We start from the raw sequence: 17,450 nt of genomic DNA, 5'->3' as shown, positions 1-17,450 counted from the left end.
ATCTTTCAGCATTTTCAGAGGTATGGAATTTCTATCAATCCTGATAAATATTTCTTTGCTTTGAGTGAAGGAAAAATCCTTGCATTTTTCATATCCAAAGAAGGAATTCTTATCAATCCTGATAGGATAAGAGAAATTTATGAAATCCCTTCACCTCAGAACAAAAAATACATGCAATCTTTCATAGATCAGATAAATTTTGTCAAAATATTTGTCCCTGACTTTTCACAAATTGTTTTACCTCTCCAATGTATGATTAAGAAAAATTATGTTTTTAAATGGGGACATACCAAGTGTTAGCACCTGGATTGAACTTCAGGATGAATAAGGCAATTATGGGTTAACCACAAACCATGCTTAGCCAAGTAGCTAGCCCTGCTAGGTCAGGAGAGGGCTCTCTCTATAATGATATCAACCAAAATGAATGTATCAAGAAACTAATATTAGGCTAGGTATAGTAGCATAGGGTTTTGATTTGATTTTTTTGAAGGGTTTTTCTAGATCAAAAAGAACCAAATAGTTAGGGCAAGGAAATTAGGTCAAAACTGCAGGGTGTTCAATGGGGTAAGGTAGGCACAATGATCAGAACCTTAGGGTTTGATGGATGAGGTGGAAAGACAGGTGAGGAGCTAGAAAGAGAATGTAAACCACATGGATTCTTCCTAAATTGAAGAAAACACAGACTGTGAAATGTTTACCCAAAACAAAGCATAAAAGATATGGATTCTGCTTCTCAGACTTGTATACATTCACACAAAGGCAATGAAATGATGAAATGGAGTCAAAAATACATTATAAAACATGAATATGAAAGAAAAACTTAACTAAGCATCATAGCACATGGATCCCAATGAAATAATTGTAATTTTTCATTAATCTCCTACTGTAACTGATACAAAATGATATCTAATCAAAACATAAGCATCTGACTGAGTCCAACACCTACAATGACTGAGTAAAAGCATCATATAGACCCCAAACAACTCATCCTAAGCCTAGGGAGTTGAATCCATGAGAGGAGGAGTTGTTTCCAACAAAATCTGAAATGCTAACAAGAAAATAGGGTGGTCAAAGTGACTCATCCCTAATCCAAACAAACTGATACATTACACCTCATAAATTTGTTTTACCTAATGAATCTACCCTAGTAAGCTCTAGAAGCATGATAATTACATTCAAAGTATCAATTACAAGGGTAAAAACATCATTTGCCCTGGTAGAAGTGAAAACTGGGTCGAATCTGCAAAATTTTGGGCAAAGTGTCAAACACGCAATGCCAAGTGCCAGCCCATAGCACCAAGAGCAGGCGTGCCCTTCAACTTCAGCTGCACTTTTTGAGGCTTTCCCGATGTCCCAATTGGGCCCACAATAGCTTTTTGGAGAGCTATTCATGTCTACTTTCCAGAACAACTTGAATTTCTGAATTTAGATGTCATTTGCCTAGTCAAAAACCAAATCTCCCAACACTACTTAGCGCACAACACCCGGGCCAAAAAGAGGGTAGAAAGGTCATATTTTAGGTTTTTTTGACCTTTTGACCAACCACTTTTCCTCCAAATGCTTAGTAAATGTATAGGGTGTATGTAATCATAACTAGAAACCTAAATTTTTTTACTTATTTCTGATTGGATGTCTCAAAAAAGAGCGTAGCACCAAAGGCGTTGTGCGTTTGCCCAAAAATGTATTTTTATGACTGATCAAAGGTTAGAGGCATGTAGGGATGCCTTAGAAATTATTTCAAGTCTCCTCCTCTCCTCTTACTTGGTCAATTTGTCAATTTTCTCATGAGTTCTTTTGAGCTTGCTCCTTGCCACTTGGTTCCTCCGTGCATAATACTTGGCCATCTTCCTTTGTATCTCAACATCTCTATTTGCTTTGTCCAAGAGGGTCTCCAAGTGTGTGTTCACCTTCTCAAGCCAAGACTCTCTGTTCTCAACTATGTCCTTGACCAATTGCTCATTTAAAGTGAGCTTCTCCTCCAATTCTGCCTCCTTTTGCCTTTCAAGCTCTAAGGCTCTCTTTAATCCTCTTGTTCTTGGTCTTTTTCTCTGTCCCTGTTCATCATCCGGCTCTCCATAATCTCCATAAGCCTCATCAAGCTGAAACTTGGCCTTCTCAGCCTCCCTCTTTGCCTTGATGTACTTGGTTTGCATCAATTCCTGCTTGACCTCTAGCTGCTTGTTCTCTTGCTCATAAAAGGAGATGATATATTTGGCCCTTTGTAAACTAGTCTCAAGCTTCCTGATTTTGGTATCCTTTGCTTTCAAGGTAGCCTGAGTGATTTTGTCTTTCTCCTCATCATTTGTGTTCACAAGGAGAAACTCCTTTTCAGTGTCATGTTTTTCATGCTACTGTTTGACCTCTACTTCCTCCACCATTTTCTCTTTTCCTTTAACCTGTAATGTTGATGATGAAGGCAAGGCCCCTCCCACTTTCTGTGGGGTAAACACTTGCCTCTTTCCCCATGGATAGGTGAAAAAAAATGGTTGAAAACTATTCCTCTATGGTATACTACCCTGACCATGCTCAGTGTGTACATCATGTCCCTCACTGCCATCATGCTCATCATGTTCCTCACCACTATCATCATCTCTATTGGGTGAATGAATGGCTACATAAAATGGTGATGTAGATGGTGTGGAGGTGGTTGGTGAAGAATGATCTATTCGGGATGAGTGATAAGTAAGCAGTGGTGGATGAGAAGAAGTAGATGGATGAGTGGAGGGTGAAGGAGGAATGCAAGGAGCTGGCTGAGTAGGTGGTTAATTGAATATCTCATTAGCGATGAAGGTCTCTCAAGTAATGCCTAGTTGATCTAAGTGATGGAGGGCTATCATTTTGATAAAAGAATGATGGAAAATACTAGGCATCTAATGAGCTGGATCCCTTTTCTGAGCAACATATTTCATCTTGTCAATACTTCTGAAAAGGTAATATGGAAAACTGAGCATTCTTACCCTGGTAAAGTGCATGAGAAGCCTGATATGATATGAGTAGAGTCTGGAAAACCTACCCTCACATGTGAAATACCTCATGATTATCTTCATTAATGGTGCATACTTGTCTAAGAGATAAGAGAAAGGGAAAATTCTTTTCTTATCATTTTTAAACCTTGTTTTAAGATATGGCTCATAAAAACTGTGAGGCAGATTTCTTTGCTTGAACCATTTCTCTCCTACATTTGGAATTCCAGTGGCCTGTGATATGATGGTAGGAGATATAGTGAATGTGACCTCGACTAAAGTGACCTGGTTGTTTTGTGAATTGAGGATGAACTGCTTGGTTAACTACTGATGAAAATTCACCCTTTCAACCCTTTGGAAAAACTCAAAACAACCCATGTACTTGAAACATGATATTGTAAGTGGTGATGCCATAAGTTCTATGGTATTAGTGGGTTCAAATATGATAATTCTCCCTCCCTTCTTGGTTGGCCTCCTTGACTGTCTTTCCCCTTCTTTTGAACTAGTGTGACCCTCTTCTGCCATGTTTTTAAGGTGAAAACTTGAGGGACTAATATGTGGGTCAAGGTGAGTGAAATAGTGAGGGATATTGAATGAAGTATAGGCAAGGATGATTTAAGGGTGACAAAATCTATGAAGCGTTGTAATTCTTATCAAATAGGTGATTTTGGAAACATACAAGAAAGAATTGCTAGGGTGCCAAGTTGCTTAATTGATAGAGAAAAAGAGATACTAGGCCACTTACTTGTTGTATGTAGGTAATAGAAGCCTTTGTAGCTTGAGCAGATGAATAAAAGTTGTCTTTTGGTGCTCCTAGGGTTTGCTAGGCTTTACTGGCTGAACGCATAGCACCAAGTACCATCGTGTAGCGTCCTTGACAAACATGCCCTTCAATGCACAGGCGCGCAATGCCATTGAAATTTTCTCTGGCTCAGTCGGGCAAACACACCCTTCACTTCATAGGCGTGCAACAACTCTACCCAGTGCACAATGTCCAATTGAAATGCGAAACGCCTTCTGGATTTCTTCAAATTTTCACTCAATTTCCTCTTTGCCAAGGAAAGCTTAGGGTGCAAAAGAGCTAATGAAGTTTGAAAGATGCTTTTAAAATCTTATATAGAGGATGAGTTTGATTTGTCCTTAGAAAAAGCCACTTTATAATGTTTGTTTGGAATTTTTTACTTTGTTTTCAAATCTCTGTCTGATGCTTCTCTTTCTTTGTCTCTTTTTAGGTGGATGATGCTTTGATTGAGCTGATTCTTCGGTGATTCCTCTCTTGCAGCAAGGAGAAGTGCCTTGGGAAGCTTATGGGAACAATTATTACATAAAATGACTTGAATTACATCAAAATAATGAACAAACTAAAATAATCTGTTTTCATGTAAAAAAAAAAAAATATTTTTGAGATGAAAGTTACATCAGTGAAATAAGGATTTTGTATAGTAACCATGACTAACTACCAACCATTCTTTGTTTATTGGTCTTTATCATACCTTTGCTACCCTTTATTTGCAATAAAAAAAAGCTTTTGACCTTGCTAATGAACCCTAAGACCTAATGGAGACATGACTACCTTAACTCTAAAAATAATATAACTAAAACCATAACTGAATGAAACATGAAGATGGGTCAGCAAATATACCTGATGAGGGAAAATTAGATTTTCTGAGAAGAAGAAGACAACCATTAGTGGATCACTTTTGGCATGACCTAGTGGAATGATAAAAAATTTCAGTATGAGACACCTACAATGAAAATGCAAACAGCAGATTTGATCCCTGATGGAAGTATGCATATACTAACATGAACATTGGCCTTATTGGGGATGGAAGCTCCTTGGAGGTGTCAAGAACATTGTAGACAAAGTGCCTAGCTGATGGCCTGATACGGTCAAACAAATGAAAGACTGAAAACTTTTTGAAATTTTTGAAAAATGACATGAAACAAATTGAAAACTGACTCAAAACTAAGTCTAGACTAACTCAAAAACCAACTAAAAACAGCACAAAGCATTTAAGCTTTATAGCCTTCACTTTGGGCCCCAAGCTCAAATGACATTGTTCTTCAAATCTTGCAAGGAATCTAAACTAGTATATAAAATGACAGTGAAACAACTTCAGCAAGCTGCATCAGAAATAATAGTGTTTCAGGAGCCTGCCATTCATAGGTCCTCCTGGACATTCTTGACCATCGATTTCCTTCAATAAATATGCATTCTGTCCTCGATAGGCTGAGATTTTATAAGGTCCTTTCCACATATTGTCAAACTTACCATGTTTCCCTTTTTCTTCATTTCATGCATCCCATCACAGCACTACATCTTCCAGCTGAAATTTTTTGCCTTGGTCTTGCGGTCATAAATTTTCTTTACCTTCTCTTGCATCTGGAAAGTATTTTGAGAAACCTCTTCCCTTGTTTGTTGAAGGTGAATCATTTGATTGATTCGGCACTGAATATCATCTTCTTCACTACCTGCTTCTTGCAATAATCTCATGATCGGGACTGCAAGTGATGTAGGAAACACTGTATCAGTACCATAAACCAATTCAAAAGGTGACATACCTATAGATTTCTTACTGCTCACTATGTCAGCCCACAAAGCATTGAAAAGATTTTGATGCCAATTCTTCTTGTTTGCCTACAACATTTTCTTAATAATGTTTACCAAGGATTTATTTGAAGACTTGGCTAGTCCATTTCCCTACGAATAATATGTTGTGGAATGATCCAATATGATGTACTTGTTGCAAAACTCAACCATTTTCTTTGACTTAAACAATGTTACATTATCTGTAATAATCTTGTGAGGGAAACCAAAATGAGACAAGATATTGGACTCTAAAAACTAAATGATTATCGTGTCCGTAGCTTGCCTTGTCGAAATGGCTTCGATTGATTTGGTGAAGTAATCGGTGGTTGTCAAAATCCATCTATGTTGTGCTGATGATGTAGGATTGATTTCTCCTATGAAATCAAGCCCCCACTACTGGAAAGGTGCATTAACTACAATTGGCTTCAAAGGAAGAGGAAGCAACTTCTTTTTTCCCTGAAAAACTGGACATTCATGGTAGCTCATGACAGTTTTATATAAATCTAAAAATAAAGATGGCCAATAATACACTGCTATCAAGATTTTATTAGCTGTTGTTTTCCAAAACAAGTGACCCCCACAATCTCCTCTATGAAAATCATTCAGTACCTACTAAGATTCATTTTCAACCAAAAAATTAAGAAGAACCCCTCCGAAATCTTTCCAATAGAGAGCACTATCCAAAATGCATAATTTTGCAGACTTCAGTTTTAGTGATCTACCTTTACTTTTCGACATTCCAAGAACAAGAGAAAGATGTTGAAGAACATATACTATATCAGAATACCAAGGTGAGTTGAGAAAAATTTCTGATACGTGAATGAGTGTGCCACCATCTTCTTCATCTGACATTGCTACAATAAGATTTATGTCTAGAGCATGAAGATTCGACTCAACCATGAGTTTTCCAAGCCTTGACCTTTGATCAATTTCATGGTCTTAATCTCAAGATCATACTATAACATCGCTGCTATCCACTTACCTCTTCTTCCTTCCAGATCAGTTTGCATGAGGACATCTTTGACAACCGTGTTAGGAACATATACTATGGTATGCGAATGCAAAATGTAAACTTGAAAATCCTTCAATGCCTTTATAAGAGCCAAAGCTTGTTTCTCAATGATGTTATAGTGAAGAGAAAAATCTCTGATAATTTGACTAAAAAATTCTATGGGCTGCTCCACTTGATCCTTATTTTGCATCAACACTGCAGCCAAAGTGTGCTTAGATGCAAATCAAAATATAATAAAATCACTAGTATAATTGGGACTGATCAAAACAGGAGCTATGGTCAAAGCAAGCTTTACCAAGTTGAAAGATTTCATGGCATCCTCAGTCCATTTCACGTTGTTGTCCTTCTTCAACATATTAGTTAACTCACGCAAATGCTAAGACAAATTTGGTATAAATCTGCGTAAGAAGTTCATCTTACCATTGAAGTCTTGGATCTCCTTTTTGTTGCAAGGAAAGTCTATTTGTTGAATTTCCTCCACCCTAGAAGGATAAATACAAATACCATCTTTGGAAATTATATGACCGAGGAGCTTACCATCCTCCATGGAAAATAGACTCTTCTTTGGATTTAAAGAAATCCCGAACTCCCTGCATTTCTGAAAAGCAATCCTCAGGTGGTGTAAATGTTCATCATCAGAACCAGAAAATACTGTCAAGTCATCTAAGTAAACCACTAATAAAAAATCCTTCTCGTTAGTGAAAGCTATATCCATGGCCTGCTAAAAGTGGCCCCGACATTTTTAAGCCCAAATGGCATCTTGGCATACTGAAAAGTCTCCCATGGCGTTGTGAAGGAAGTTTTATCTTGGTCTTTTTTGTGCACCAAAATATGATTGTAACTTGAGTAGCCATCTAGTAGTGACATCTGTGATGCTCCAACTACTCTTTGCAGAATGTGGTCCATCTTAGGAACAGGATAATTATCTTTCAATAACACTTTATTTAGGTTCCAGAAATCAATGCACAACCTTATCTCTCCAATATTTTTTCGTACCAAGACAAAATTCGAAACCCAATCAGAGAATCTAATTGGAACAATGATACCAGCTTTAAACAATATATTTACCTCTTTCTCGATGGATGGCAACAACTTTGGGCCAATCCTCCTCAACTTTTGTCTAAAGGGTTTTTGATCTGGCTTGATAGGAATGGTGTGTTGAATGATGTTCTTGTCATACACTTTCAAATCTAAGTAATCCCATGAAAAAACATTAGAAAATTTAGAAAGCAACTTAACATACTTAGCCTTTGACTCGGGAGCTAATGTTTTTGATAACTTAACAAGCTTGGGCTTGTCCGTTGTCCCAATGTTTACATCTTCAACTCCCTTATCAGTAGGAACCAAGGTTAGTTTTCTCGCCACATCATCTTGATCAAAAAATTCCTCTAAAGGTACAAGACCACTAGGAATACCATTATCCTTCAGCTGTAAAACATCCATATGATTTACCTCAATGTCTTGTTCATCAAAATCACAAACATCATCAATGAAAGAATCCTTAAACTTCCCTTCATTCTACAAAAAGGAATTAATTTCATTGTCATCCTAGAAAACCTGCCAATATCTCAAATTATCAAGAACAATAGGCCTATGTTTGACATGAATTTCAAATTTATTGCTAGAATTCATTGGAATTTTCAGATTGCTCATTGTTGTAGCAAGTGAATCAGCAATGATGTTTTGACTTCTCGACACCGCTGTCAATGTGTATTCTAGAAACATCTTCAAGATATCCAGGACTGTGTTCCTATAAGCTCTCATCTGCAGATGCTTCACTTGATATTCTCCTTTGACTTGTTTAATCACTAACTCTGAATTACCATAAACAGAAATCCTTTTCACACCAAGCTTCTTCAAAATCTTTAGACATGTAATCAATGCCTCATACTTCGCTTCATTGTTAGAGTAATCGAAAGCTGATTTATAAGAACACACTCTAACATAATTGGAACTTTATCTAGCTGAAAAACAGGACTTCGAATCCAAATTCCAATACACACACCATCCTTACCCAAAGCGCCATCGAAGTCCATGCTCCAACTGTCGTCTTCGTCTTCTAGATGTTGGAATTCTGCTATTGTTTCAATCTTACCTTTGTTGGTTGCTTCATTTTTCTATTCTTCACTGACTTTCTGCTCCTGTGGAGGCCGCTTAGAAGGAATTGTCACTTTTTTCTTTTCTTGATTAAAAACTTCTCTAAAACACTCGAAAATTTTTGGTACATCATCTACTTCGACGAGTTGAATATCTACATCATTCAATCCACTATCATTGTACAAAATAAAAGACTCCAAATCTATATGTACAACATTTATCGAATGATTTATGGGCTTCTATTTACTAGTGATCATATATTTCATCTTCTTTTCCCAATACAACTTCCTCAATTGACCAAAAATAGGGATTGTAGCATAAAAGAAGTCATGTTGTAAAGTGCCTTTGAGTTTGGATCCCCACAATCTAGACAACCGCATACCAAATCGAGGTGGTATATCAACTACTACCACATCCATAAAAACATTCTTGGCTGGGATTTGATCTAAGGAAACCACTAAATCTTTGATGAGACCAATGCAATGAACTCTACCAGAATTAAATGAATACAAATCATGATACTATTGGGTGATATCCAGGCCCATCTTTTCCATGACAGCCTTAGGCATCAAATTGTGAGAAGCTCCGGAATCAAGTATAGCATTAGGAAGAATATACTCATGTAGTCTAAGACTCAAATAAAAAGGCGGGACCTCACTATCTTCTAGCTGACCATCTATAGCTGGACTGAAAATAAGCTCAGGATGATCATCCTCAACATTCACCATGTTGGAAAAAGGATTAATTTGAATTATTCTAGACACATGGTGTTTGTAATGGCTATTCTTAACAAGCTCGGTCAAAGGAATGGACACTTTCAATTTCGCATTTTCACTTTCTAAATTAAAAGATGTGACTTTTTCTACCTCTTTGACAACGATGTCCCTCTTATCTGTTTTCTCCTTCGTTACACTATCTTTTTTCTGATTGTCTTTCTCTTTTGTAACTGTACTTATTGATGGCTGATTTACCTTGCTAGGATTTTGATCGGCATACAACTTTTCTCCTTTCTGATTGTTTGAGAGATCATTCTTTGACTGAACATCCTTCCTCTTTTGAATAGGACTGACTGGTACATCTCTGCTCCTAAAACAGTATTGTTTCTTCTGTGCACTCAAAGCATTCATATAGCCATGCTAATAATCATCAAATTCGGTCTCCAAATCAACATCATTTGCTAAGATGTAGTCCTTATCCTTTAGAATGTCAAAACTTTCTGCATACTCCTCATCTTCGGTAAGAAATATAGGCATACCATCTACAGTGAAGAAATGCTTTGTTTCAAATACTGGATCTTCCTCCTCTTCTTCTTCCACTCCTTGAACATAATTCTATTGTAATGGGGTTTTGATATGCTATTTTTGTTGTTGCGTTGGTTGTACCGGAGCTTTTTGCTCTCTTTGCTTGATTCAGAATTGGTGCCGCTGCTGCCCTCTAAAGTTTGGGTTCCATATCTACAGTTTAGGTTTATCTGACATGGACAACTGGTCAACCATCCTTTCCATTGTTTGAATCAATGTATCCATTTTTGCATTTGAAGTAGATGTTTCTTCTTTCACGATCACTCTTTTCTCTGATCTCATTCTTTCTCTTTTGGCCAGCAAGTTCGCTTCTATGCTCACAACATTCTTTTGCATGTCTTCTAGAGTTGTAGGATCACGTTCACATAACTGATATGCCATATCGACATCAAACCCATCTGGAAACTTAAGCAAAGCCAATCCCTCTGGTGGTTTGATATTTGCAGGAATAGCATTGTATACTGCATTAAATCTCACACAATAGTCTTGCACGCTCTCGCCAACATTTCTTTTGATGTTCTCATATTCGGACAAAATCTGAAGGGGATTATTCTTCACCTCCCACCGATCTAGGAACTGCCTCTGAAGGACAGGTAGAGTAGGGATAGAAGCTGTTGGTAGGGCTTTGAACCATTTCTGAACTTCTCCTCCAAAACTTTGTACAAATAGCCTCATCATCACATCTTCAATTTCAACTTCATGGAGGTCAAAGAAATCATTCATCTTGTCTACGTGTTGTTGAGCTGTAATAGTTTGAGTGCTGTCGAACAAAGGTATTTTGGTTTGATAATCAGGGGGCATGGCACCAATATTTTGAGGAAAAACAAGGGGTGCATATCGAGCAACCATAACTGGAGGTGGGGGAGGTGGTGGATTTAAAACAAGAATTGGGATATTTGGTGTAATCAAAAGGGGATTAACAATAGTCTGAGTGGTGTGAACAGTCTGTGAAGAAGAAGGCAAAGGATGACGGATAGTTTGAGTGGTAGTATATGCAATGGAGGTATTTCGAAAATCGAAATATGGCCTATGAATCTTATTTTACACCCAAGTGTTTAAGTTTGAAGAGAGGTTATGCAAGATATCTAGAGTGTGAATAAGTTGTGACCCTGATTCATTGTGTGAAAAAAAATCTTCAATGGGGTTATGAAGAGATATAGAGGAATCAAAAACTGTTTGATCAATCCAACTTAAATATTTACTGTGAAATAAACTCTTCTCAAAATTAATACCAAACTCAATGTCCTTCAAAGTTTCTAACCTTCCCGCGAGTGAATTAACTCTAGGAATGAAATTCTTACTTGATTGTTCTCCAGTTAAACTAGATCTCTCTGAAACTTTCTTAGATTTTCACCCAATGTTTTGAGGATCACTGACAATGGTTAGAGGATTTAGATTTGGATTGGATTTGGTGCATTTTCGGGAAGCCAGTATGTCTAATTTTGAAAATCAAGATATTGCTTTACAACTTTCCAATTCAGCCTATGATTAAATTCTAAAACTCATCATCCACAAGCTTAAGAATTTAAATAAAACAACTTACTAGGGTGATTAATTTCTTATCTTTTGATCCCCAGTATGGTCGCCACTATGTTAGCACCTGGATTGAACCTCAGGCTGAATAAGGCAATTCCAAGGTAACCACAAACCATGCTTAGCCAAGTAGCTAGCCCTACTATGCCAGGAGAGGGCTCTCTCCATAAGGATCTCAGCCAAAATGACTACATCAAGAAACTAATATTAGGCTAGGTATAGTAGGATAGGGTTTTGATTTGATTTTTTTGAAGGGTTTTCTTGGATAAAAAAGAGCCAAATAGTTAGGGCAAGGAAATTAGGTCGAAACTGTAGGGTGTTCGATGGGGCAAAGTAGGCACAATGATCAAAACCTTAGGGTTTGATGGATGAGGTGAAAAGACATGTGAGGAGCTAAAAAGAGCATGTAAACCACATGGATTCTTCCTAAACTGAAGAAAACACAGACTGTGAAATGTTTACCCAAAACAGAGCATAAAAGATATGGATTCTGCCTCTCAGACTTGTATACATTCACATAAAGGAAATGAAATGATGAAATGGAGTCAAAAATACATTCTAACACATGAATACAAGAGAAAAACTTAGCTAAGCATCATACCACATGGATCCCAAAGAAATAGCTGCAATTTTTCATTAATCTCCTGCTGTAACGGATACAAAATGATATCTAATCAAAACATAAACATCCCACTGAGTCCAACCCCTACAATGACTGAGGAAAAGCATCATATAGACCCAAAAACTCATCCTAAGATTAGGGAGTCGAATCAATGAGAGGAGGAGCTGTTTCCAACAAAATATGAACTGCTAACAAGAAAATAGGGCGGTCAAAGTGACTCATCCCCAATCCAAATAAACTGATACATTACACCTCATAAATTTGTTTTACCTAATGAATCTACCCTAGTAAGCTCTAGAGGCATCATATTACATTCAACATCAATTACAAGGGTAAAAACATCATTTGTCATGGTAGAAGTGAAAACTGGGTTGAATCTGCAAAATTTTGGGCAAAGCGTCAAATGCGCAGTGCTAAGTGCCAGTGTGCAGTGCCAAGTGCCAGCGCGTAGCACCAAGCGTAGGTGTGCCCTTCAACTTTAGTTTCACTTTTGGAGGCTTTCCCGATGTCCAAATTGGGCCCACAATAGCTTGTTGGAAATCTATTCCTGTCTACTTTACAAAACAACTTGAATTTCTGAATTTGGATGTCATTTTTCCAGTCAAAAACCAAATCTCCCAACACTACTCAATGCACAGTGCCCAGGCCAAAAAGAGGACAGAGAGGTCTTTTTTGGGTGTTTTTTGACCTTTTGACCAATGATTTATCCTCCAAATGCTTAGTAAATGTATAGGGTGTATGTACTCATCACTAGAAACCCAAAAATGCTCACTGCTTACTGATTGGATGTCTCAAAAAAGAGCACAACACCGAAGGCGTTGCGCGTTTGCCCTTCATGACTGTGCAAAAACTGGATTGAAAAACACAACAATTTCTTTCAAGCTCAAAAATGGTTCAACATGCCCAAAAATGTATCTTTATGACTGATCGAAGGTGAGGCATGTAGGGGTGCCTTAGAAATTATGTTAAGTATCCTCCTTTCCTCTTGCTTGGTCAATTTGTCTATTTTCTCATGAGCTCTTTTGAGCTTGCTCCTTTCCACTTGGTTCCTCCATGCATAATACTTGGCCATCTTCCTTTGTATCTCAACATCTCCATTTGATTTTTCCAAGAGGGTCTCTAAGTGTGTGTTCAACTTCTCAAGCCAATACTCTCTGTTCTCAGCTATGTCCTTCACCAATTGCTCATTTAAAGTGAGTTGCTCATCCAATTCTGCCTCCTTTTGCCTTTCATGTTCTAAGGCTCTCTTTAATCCTCTTGTTATTGGTCTTTTTCTCGGTCCTTTTTCATCATCCAGCTCTCCATAATCTCCATAAGCCTCATCAAGCTAAAACTTGGCCTTCTCAACCTCCCTCTTTGCCTTGATGTACTTGGTTTGCATTGATTCCTGCTTGACCACTAGCTGCTTGTTCTCTTGCTCATATAAGGAGATGATATATTTGGCCCTTTGTAAACTAATATCAAGCTTCCTGATTTTGGTATCCTTTTCTTTTAAGGTAGCCTAAGTGATTTTGTCTTTCTCCTCATCCTTTGTGTTCACAAGGAGAAACTCCTTTTCATTGTCATCTTTTTCATGCTGCTATTTGACCTCTGCCTCCTCGACCATTTTCTCTTTTCCTTTAACCTATAATGCTAATGACTAAGGCAAGGCCCCTCCCACTTTCCATGGGGTAAACACCTGTCTCTTTCCCCTCTGATATGTGAAAGAAAATGGCTACAAACTGTTCCTCTGTGGTATACTACTTTGACCATGCTCAGTGTGTACATCATGTCCCTCACTGCCATCATGCTCATCATGTTCCTCATCACTGTCATCATCTCTATTGGGTGAATGAATGGCTACATGAAATGGTGATGTAGATGGTGTGGAGGTGGCTGGTGAAGAATGATCTGTTGAGGATGAGTGATAAGTAAGCTATGGTGGATGAGAAGAAGTAGATGGATGAGTGGAGGATGATGGAGGAATGCAGGAAGTTGGCAGAGTAGGTGGTTCATTGAATATTTCATTAGTTACAAAGGTCTCCCAAGCAATGCCTAGTTGATCTAAGTGATGGAGGACTAACATTTTGATAATAGCATGATGGAAAATACTAGGCATCTGATGAGCTAGATCCCTTTTTTTGAGCAATATATGTCATCTTGTCAATACTTCTGAAAAGGTAATATGGAAAACTGAGCATTCTTATCCTGGTAAAGTGCATGAGAAGCCTGATATGATATGAGAAGAGTTTCAAAAAACTACCCTCACATGTGAAATACCTCATGATTATCTTCATTAATGGCTCATACTTGTCTAAGAGATAAGAGAAAGGGAAAATTATTTTCTTATCATTTTTAAACCTTGTTTTAAGATATGGCTTATAAAAACTATGAGGCAGATTTCTTTGCTTGAACCATTTCTCTCCTGCATGGAATTCCAGTGGCCTATGATATGGTGGTAGGAGATATATTGAATGTGACCCCGACTAAAGTGACCTGGTTTTTTTGCGAATTGAGGATGAACTGCTTGGTTAACTATTGATGAAAATTCACCCTTTCAACCCTTTGGAAAAACTCAAAACAACCCATGTACTTGAAACATGATACTATAAGTGGTGATGACTTAAGTTCTGTGGTATCAATGGGTTCAAATCTGATAATTCTCCCTCCCTTCTTCGTTGGCCTCCTTGACTATCTTTCCCCTTCTTCTAAATTAGTGTGACCCTCTTCTGCCATGTTTTTAAGGTGAAAACTTGAGGGATTGATATGTGGGTCAAGGTGAGTGAAATAGTGAGGGATATTGAATGAAGTACAGGCAAGGATGATTTGAGGGTGACCAAGTCTATGAAGTGCTATAATTCTAATCAAATAGGTGATTTTGGAAACATACAAGAAAGATTTGCTAGGATTTTAAAATTTAGGGTGCCAACTTGCTTAATTGATGGAGAAAAAGAGATATTAGGCCACTTACTTGCTGTATGCAAGTAATAGAAGCCTTTGTATCTTGAGCAGATGATTACAAGTGGTGTTTTTGTGCTCCTATGATTTGCCAGGCTTTACTGGCCGAACGTGAAGCACCAAGTGCCAGCGCATAGTGTCCTTGACAAATGCGCCCTTCAATGCACAGGTGCGCAATGCCATTGAAATTTTCTCTAGCTCGACCTAGAAAACATGCCCTTCACTTCATAGGTGCGCAACACCACACTTAGGCGTGCAACGCCACACTTAGGCACACAACGACTCTGCCTAGTGTGCAACATCCAACTGAAACACGTAGGCCTTCCTGAGTTTTTCAAATTTTCACTCAATTTCCTCTTTGCCAAGGAGAGCTTAGGGTGCAAAAGAGTTGATGAAGTTTGAAAGATGCTTTTTAAATCTTATATAGAGGATGAGTTTGATTTTTCCTTAGAAAAACCCACTTTATAATGTTTGTTTGGAACTTTTTACTTTGTTTTCAAATCTTTGTCTGATGCTTCTCTTTCTTTGTCTCTTTTTAGGTGGATGATGCTTTGATTGAGTTGATTCTTCAATGATTCCTATCTTGGAGCAAGGAGAAGTACCTTGGGCAGCTTATGGGAACAATTATTACATAAAATGACTTGAATTACATAAAAAGTATGAACAAACTAAAATACTATATTTTCATCTCAAAAAAAAAAAATTGTTTTTGGGATGAAAATTACATTAGTGAAATAAGGATTTTGTATAGTAACCATGACTAACTACCAACCATTCTTTGTTTATTGGTCTTCCTCATATCTTTTCTGCCCTTTATTTGCAATAAAACAAAGCTTTTGACCTTGGAAATGAACCCTAAGACCTAATGGAGACATGACTACCTTAACTCTAAAAATAATATAACTAAAACCATAATTGAATGAAACAAAAAGATGGGTTAGCAAATATACCTGATGAGGGAAAATTATATTTTCTGAGAAGAAGAAGACAACCATCAATGGATCATTTTTCACATGACCTAGTGGAATGATAAAAAATTTCAGTATGAGACACCTACAATGAAAATGCAAAGAGTAGATTTGATCCCCGATGGACATATGCATATACTGACACTAACACTCAGCATGAAGCTTTTAATCTAATAAACAAGAAATCATAAATTCTCCCTCTTTAGCAACCCCAATTTTTTCTAATCATTTCATTTTATATACTTTTTCTTCTGAGACACCATATGCAACTATACTGACACAGGTCAATGATGACAAAATCGAAGCACCAATTTATTTTTTTAGCTCCAATTTGTAGGGGCTAAATTAAACTACTCAGATGTTGAAAAACAAGATTTTTTTGTTTTCAAATCAATAAAGCATTTTAGACCCTTCCTTCTCAAGACTCACACTAAGGTAATAGTCCCATTCCCAACAGTGAGAAATTTACTGATGCAAAGAGAGGTGGGCAAGAAAAGAGAAAATTGGGTAATAACACTGCAAGGATATGACATTGAGATCAGACCAGCTAAAATGGTTAAAGATCAATGTTTTTGTAGAATGTTAGCATAAGCATCCAATTTACCAGCACTATAAGATTCACGTGACGATATACAAATATTTTAGGTAAGCCTCAATGATACTAAATCTAAATATGCTGATATCATCTTTTACTTGAAAAATGGATATGCCCCTATGCAACTTAGTTATAAAAGAAAACAGGATTTGAGGATAAAAAATAAGAAATATGAAATAATCAATGATGTGTTGTTTAGGAAAAATATGATTATGCTTTTCTTAGATGCCTTAAAAAATTTGAGGCAAAAAAAGTTTTGCAGGAATTCCATGATGGACCAGCTGGTGGATATTTTGGAGGAGATATAACAACACCTAAAATCCTGCATGTTGGCTATTATTGGCCAACCTTAATCAGAGATGCATACAAATATGTAAGGAAACATAAAATTTGTCAAACAACTGCTAGAAGATAGAGGAAACCCACATTACCATTGAAGCCAGTCAACATTGAACAACCATTAACAATGGGGAATGGACATAATAGGTGAGATCCTATATATATCCTTACAGCAATTGATTGCTTCACAAAATGGGTGGAAGTGATTCGACTTAAGGTATCCAATTCTGAAAGCATCATTGAATTTATTGATCAATTTATTATTACCAGATTTGGTCTACCAACTACCCTCATGTTTGACAATTCATTTTATTTCACAGGCAATGCTATGACAGAGTTTGATCTTAAAATAGGTTTTAAACTTAAATAGTATTCTAACTATTATCCTCAGGGAAATGGTTTGGGTAAGTCTACAAACAAAAATCTCATAAGAATCATCAAATGAACTGTCGATCAAAGTCAAAAAATTGGCACAAATCCTTGACATTTTCTC

The sequence above is a fragment of the Pinus tabuliformis genome, chromosome 6, assembly GCF_031772625.1.
Source record: "Pinus tabuliformis cultivar Carrire ecotype Pingquan chromosome 6, CPIR1, whole genome shotgun sequence".
NCBI lineage: Eukaryota > Viridiplantae > Streptophyta > Pinopsida > Pinales > Pinaceae > Pinus > Pinus tabuliformis.
The sequence above is the reverse complement of the archived record's forward strand: the minus strand, read 5'-3'. Positions refer to the sequence as shown.